Raw genomic sequence first — 6,594 nt, 5'->3', positions numbered from 1 at the left:
ATGACTGATAGCTAAGCAGATGTTAGATTAAGATTTTGTACTTAAATTAGTTCCCCTACATTTTATCTGATCACCTCCCCTTTTGTACCTGTAGTCTTCCAGTCAGACTAGTTCACCCCAGTTACTGTTGCCCCCTCAGTCAATCAAGAGAGAAAGAGAGAGGTTGCTGTCATAAACCAAGGTCTAGCAAAGTGTCTCATCTTATTGAGTCCAGATCTATCAAATTCGAACTTGTCCAGGTGGGCCTGCCTGCTGAACTTGTCCCGGTGGGTCTGCCTGCTGTTCTCTGCTTCTTCCTGCTGCAGCCTGTGGAAGTGGACCTGCTGTGCCCCTCTGGCAAGATGTTCTGCTCATGGATTAGTTGGGTAGATCTCGCCACTTACCTCTCTGCAGGGAGTTCTGCTGCAGGGTTCGACACCAGGCCTGTCTGGTGGAGGAGGTTCCAGCCAGCAGAAGTGGAAGGTTCCACCCACATGCAGGGCCTTGAGAGGGGAGGATGAGGTGGAATCTGGAGGATGCAGAAGATCCCACTCACATGCCAGGCCTGGGGGCCTTGAGTCTTTGAATTTTTAGGGGCCTGATTTTTTTTAATATTCTTTATATGTTCTAAGTAGAAGTCCTTTTTCTAAGGGCCAGTTGGCTAATCTTTTTTCCCAGTATGTGATTTTTCGTTTTCCTCTGTGATGATTTCTTTTGGTGTACAGAGCTTTTCAATAAAGTGAAATCCCAGCTATTGTTTCTTTGAAGTATTTCCCATGCTGTTTTGATTTTGTCGACGAACTTTCTGCCTACTCCTATGTCTTCAAGATTTCTACTTTATCTTCTAGTATATTTAGTGTTTCTGTTTTAATATTTAGATCTTTGATCCATTTTTACTTTAGTGCATGGTGATAGCATAGGTCTAGTGTTAGTCTGAGGAACATGGAAAGCCAATTTTCTTGGTACCTTTTATTAAAGAGGCTATCTTCTAGCAAACATGTTTGGCCCCTTTGTTAAAGATAAGGTGGCTGATTGTGTTTGTTGTTGTATCTGTGTGCGTCTTCTAATCTGTCCCATTGATCCTCACATCTTTTTTTTCCCAGCACCATGTTGATTTTATTACAGTAGCTTTCTAGTATGTTTTTAGCTCAGCAATTGTGATGCCTCCTGCCTTGCTTTTGTTGCTCAGGATTGCTTTTGTTATTGTAGGTCTCTGCTGGTTCCAGGTGAATTTTAAGAATGTTTTCTCTAGATCTGTGAGGTATGCTAATGGTATTTTGATTGGGATTGTATTGAATCTGCATAATAGTTTTGGTAGTATGGCCTATATGTACCTCATTTTTTATGACAAATCATCCAGAACAAAAAATAATGAGCAGAAATCTTCTATAATGAGCTATTTTACTTTAAAAAGATTTTTACAGTGAATTTATAGATGATTTCAGGAACACTGCTGTTGAAAAGAAGAAAACTATTTCAGATCCTTAATTTACTCTAATGATTGTATTTGAAATAGAGATAGTGAAAACCATTACTTCTTTGTGAAAATACCAATCATTACTCTTTTGGGGTTGATTTTTCTCAACCATAAAGGAAACATGAAAAGCGGATAATGATAGAAGCTGGGTTCTGCTTAAATTTTTTAAGTCTTCTGCCAGAGGACTGTGGTCATAGCAGTGGTATATGGTAGACAGCATATGGTAGATAGGCTCATAGGTGTATGTAATACTTTACCAAGCCTCTGCCTTCCACGATCTCCCCGGAGCTCACTACAGTAGTTCCTGTAATGGAGATGAGAGATACCATCATCCAGAGGACATTTCTCAGCCCTAAGCTGCTTTTTGCATGATTTATTATCAGTGATCATTGTCCTATTATAAAACTTTTCTCCTCTTCTACATTCTCTGATATTTTTCATTGTCTTCATTCATCCATCCACTCTCATAGTGGCTGGCTCTTCTGTTGCTTTTAGGTTTTGTCTTTAAGGTGGTTTTTTTTTTTGTTGTTGTTGTTTTGCAGGGGGTTGTTTGTTTTGTTCAGGGGTGATCCCATTCAGTGAAAAGCTTCCACTGCCTTCTATTTCTACTTAATTTGATAGTTTCCAATTCAAATGTATCTCTTGAGTTCTTGCTACCCATCTTGTTTTCACTGGGTACTTTTATTTGTTCACTCCCAGGTACTTCTCATTCTTTGAAAAGTCCCTCAGCCAGGTCTCTGCACCGTATCTGGGTCACGGCAGCACCTTTCCCCCCATGCCATGCCGAAATCACTCATGACTTCTCCCTTTCTTCCTGTATCCTCATTCCTAATTCACATCCTGTTGAATTGACCTCCTTACCAGCTGCCAGATCTCCATTCCTGCTGCTGCTGCTGCCTAAATTCAGACTCTCATCACTGTGTCCTCTTGCAACAATGTCCTAATAGTTTTTCTTGCTTTTAATCTCTACCTCCTCCCGAGCCAGTCATACCACAGTCAGAATGATCTTTTAAATCGCTACTTTTTCTGTGTCGCATACCTGATATACACACATGCACACACAAACACCTTACTCCCCTTTAAGACGGAGTCAACATAGAATAAGTACTAGTTCTGTACAAGTGTTATCTCCAGCATAAGTATAGCTACTTTATATGGATAATAATACTGCTTCCTAACTGCTTAGGACTATTTTCATTAATTTGCATTGAGTGTTTCATTTACTCTCATGTGAACCTAACCATAAAATAAAAATAAATTGCATACACCCGCTCTGATAAATGTGGAGTTACTGTACAGCATTTAGCAAAATACTCTTGAGTTGGGAAGACTGAGAAGGCTAAATTATGTATGTCCTGTCCTCCGCCCATAGCATGTAGTCTAGTTAGGCAGATTCGTCTAATATACCATGATGATTAGAGAGAAAGATCATTGTTTCATCAGTATTTTCTGTGGTCAGACAGGCACAACCAAAATCTAGGCTCGGTCTACTCATCGCTCGGTCTACTGGTCATTCTACCACATGGTGTTCTCGTCAGATGAGATCAGTGAGGTGGACAGAGAGCAGCAGGAATGAAATGAAGTTGTCGGAGAACGCTTGATGGGAGAAAAGCAACTACGAATCAGATGGGCAGAAGGGAGGTAACGCTGAAGTAGAATTCTGGAACTCCGTTTTAGCTTAGGAACTGGACCATGCATGAATACAAAGAGCAGGCCAGGCCTCTGACCTGTTTGGAAGGTAGATGCACGCCTCCAGCTTCAGATCCTTCTTCCTTGTACCTAAGTTGTTTTACCAGGCATCTTTATTTAATAGCTGAGTGATTATCCTGCAGTTAATACATAATGCCTCAAAGGCAAAGTTTAAGCAATGCTTTTCTTATGTACCCTTATTCTGAGAAATTATGTTTTCAGAACAATCGTTTTATGCTAGAGCTCAAAAGATGTCTGTGTGACTGCGACCTGCTGTGTCGAGAATGTCACTATTGACTGGACTAACAGGACTTCAGGGAACAAAAGGTACAATGTTATTACTGCAGGAAACTCTCCCATTGGCTGGAAGAGACCCGAAATATGGCATAGTGAAAAGGGATAAATTGCTACAAACAGAACCCCGATTACTTACCTGGCATCCAATATGAGATTTCCTTAAACATGGGTATTTGGATTTTTTTTTTATTTAGGACAGGTCGTATGGGTCTCACTGCACAGGTCAGACTCATAGTGATCCTCCTGTTTACAGCCTCCCAAGTGCTGGGGTTACAGGCGCATGCCACCACACCCAGTCTCAATCGCTGTCTTGGCTGGGCCAGCGCGGCAGGCCCGGGGATTGAACTCCTGGTCCCTGCGTCTGCCTAAGCAGGCGCTTTAATTTGCTGAGCTATTTGGCTGGCCTTTGGCTCTCCTTGAATGCATCTCTTTACGTTTGCCGGCTCTGCTCCCTGTGAAGTGTCAGACCACATGCACGTTCTCTGACGTATTCACTTGCACGTCGTCTGTTACATTTGCTAAGCAATTGCGTGTCCTATTCCCTGTTCATAGCTTCACAGTGAAAATGATCATGGTAAAGTCTCTGACCGCCCTGTAGAAGCCACACTTATTCAAAGTGTGTAATCTGACATTTAAACAGATGTTTGATGAAACATAGTGTCAGATACGTGGTACTGTATACTCTTCACTGAGGAGAAACAGCAGTTCTGAGAAAACGCAGCACGTTTTCAAATGATTTATAGTTCCCTCAGCTATTGCAGTTTCAAAGTTGTACAAAGACTTGGTGGAGAGCCTGTACTGGCCACCTTTTTCTCTTCTCCAGTGTTCTGGATGCGAGTCAAGTGTTTTACATAACCGTAAGGACAATGAGTAGGGAGAGAGAGAGGCACAGTGTTCTACCTTCGCTTGCCCAGTCAACAGTTTGGCAGATGAGTTGACGATGCAGATATCCGCCCCCCTGAGATTTCAGGTTTCAGTCCTAACTGATTCTTCAGCAGCAGCAGCATAATAAAAGCTTCTAACGGAGTACTAAAGGTGACCTTAGGCTGCAGTCTTAAAATCAAGTTAGAAATGGCTAACTCTGTTATCTCACGCGAGCGATCTAAATGCTGGGATTAGCAAGGCTGCTGTCCTTCAAGGGGATCGCAGTACGTGGGGGGTGCGGGATGTTGTTGCTTGCGTTGTTCAGGTTAGGGTACGTTTGCAATGCAAAAGCCAGCTGCAATGAAATTCCTCGTAAACTATACCAGAAACTACCGAAATACATTGTTCAATCTGCTTTTACCTCCCCATTGCCTCCCATCCCTCCTTTTTTGTATCATCTTCTCATCTACAAAAATAATTCAGTCTACTTTACAACAAAAGATATATTTCATTTTGGAGAAAGTTCTACATGCATGAGAGAAAATAAAGTACTGAAGGAATGTAAAAAAAAAACAAAACTATGGTTAAGAGATACACGCAGATGCCTCTTCTTCTTGAGCCATTCAGTGCCAAGGAAAGAAATTGCTCTTCAGTTTGTGGCCAGCTACTTTCTGTCTTGACTAGCATGATCGTGATGGAGATGATGGAAGAGGCATTAGGAGACATGAGGAGAGGGGAAGCCGTTTTATTTAATCCTTCTGTGAGATAGTCACTCTTCCTTAACACATTCAAGACAGGCCAGAATTTGTGTGTCTTGCTGCTGTGTAGCCCTGGAGCCCTGGGGTACATGCATGCCTATCCCATCCGGTGGCTGACGGTCCCATCAGGTGGGAAAAGCTGTCCAACGGGTCTGGCATGCAGGCCCCACTGGTAGTTTGAGCTGTTAACCAAGTAAATAATGCACTCAAAATTACTCCAATCAGACATTCATGTATGTTGCTTTTTTGAAAAGATTTCAACCTTGGGTGAGGGATTAGGTCCTTCGTGCGACCCAGATGCGTGGGTCATGGGCTTCTTTCCCTTCCATCCCCATACGCTACCTACCAAGCAGAATTTCCCCCATGGGATTCTGGCTCATTATATCTGGCTAAAGGAACACAGAACCTGAAGTCTAATGTACAGGTTACGAACTTACAAAGCGTGAGGGGAGAGATCGCTTGAACACCACCACTCGCAGCAGCCGAAGAAGGAGATGAGACAGAGCTAAGTTTCCGAACCCTGTGTGCTAAAGAATGCTATCCTGTTCTTATCTGTGTTATCCCATGACACTTGGAAATATTTATAATTTTAATGCAATTAATGTTACATTTTTTGGACTGGGGATATAGCTCAGCAACAAGCGCCTGCCTGGCAAGTGCAAGGTCCCGAGTTTGATCCCTGGTGCCACACACACACACAAAGAACTCTACAGTTTTCTCAAATAAATGATTAAGTGAAAGTTGAAAAAAAAAACCCCTCAAACTAATAACTTACTCAGTGCAAGAAGACATTCCATACATTTGAAATTTACCACACCCAACAAGGGCATACCTTCCAATGATCTTACCATAGAAAATCACCCCAAATTACACATGATTCACTTATATTATTAATTTCCAAGAATATGCTGGTACAGGGCCACAGTGAGCGATCAACAGATTCTGGTGGGCAAACCAGTTTTCTGCTGTTTGATGACCTAAAAGGAAGCGTGGCACTGTCTGTTGTCTCTCAGTATTTCAACTGTCTCAGACCAGCATGAAAATCAAAATCAAAAGAGTGAGCGCTAACTTCACCAGCAAGCTACACCAAGACAAGCACTTGATAAGCACAGCCTCATGCAGTTCTCAGCACGATGCTGCATCAGATGAATCTTTAATGACGATAGGCAGGCTTCTAGGTATTAATTTTTTACTTGTAAAAAAGAAGAGAATTTTTTTAAAGAAGCTATGCACACCTAGGACTCTTCTTAGAATATAGGGCAGTGGCCACGAAGCGTTTAGCAGTGAACCCAGCTCTTGACAGCTGCTAAAGGAAAGTGTCTTGAGGTGGCTGTGTTCTCTAGCCCTGTCATGAGATGCTGTAGAAAACCATATTTTAGGGTTCTCGCCTGCAGCTTTTAGACTACAGGTAACGTAAGGGAAGCACAAACTTCCAAAGCCCATGCTTCTAGTTTGGTTAACACTTAACATACATTTTCTTTACCTGAAGTGTGTAGTGAGACCCTGTCTCAAAAAGACAGAAAGAGGAGT

The 6,594-nt window shown here is 42.2% G+C and overlaps 1 protein-coding gene across 1 annotated transcript in view; it reads left to right on the top strand.

Annotated features, from left to right (window-relative positions):
* Dlg2 (discs large MAGUK scaffold protein 2) overlaps window positions 1-6,594 on the top strand; it is a 1,516,571-nt gene that overhangs the window by 1,416,910 nt on the left and 93,067 nt on the right. The gene's annotated exons all lie outside the window — the stretch shown is intronic.

The sequence above is a fragment of the Octodon degus genome, unplaced genomic scaffold (genome assembly GCF_000260255.1).
Source record: "Octodon degus isolate 3935 unplaced genomic scaffold, OctDeg1.0 scaffold00049, whole genome shotgun sequence".
NCBI lineage: Eukaryota > Metazoa > Chordata > Mammalia > Rodentia > Octodontidae > Octodon > Octodon degus.
The sequence above is the reverse complement of the archived record's forward strand: the minus strand, read 5'-3'. Positions and strand labels throughout refer to the sequence as shown.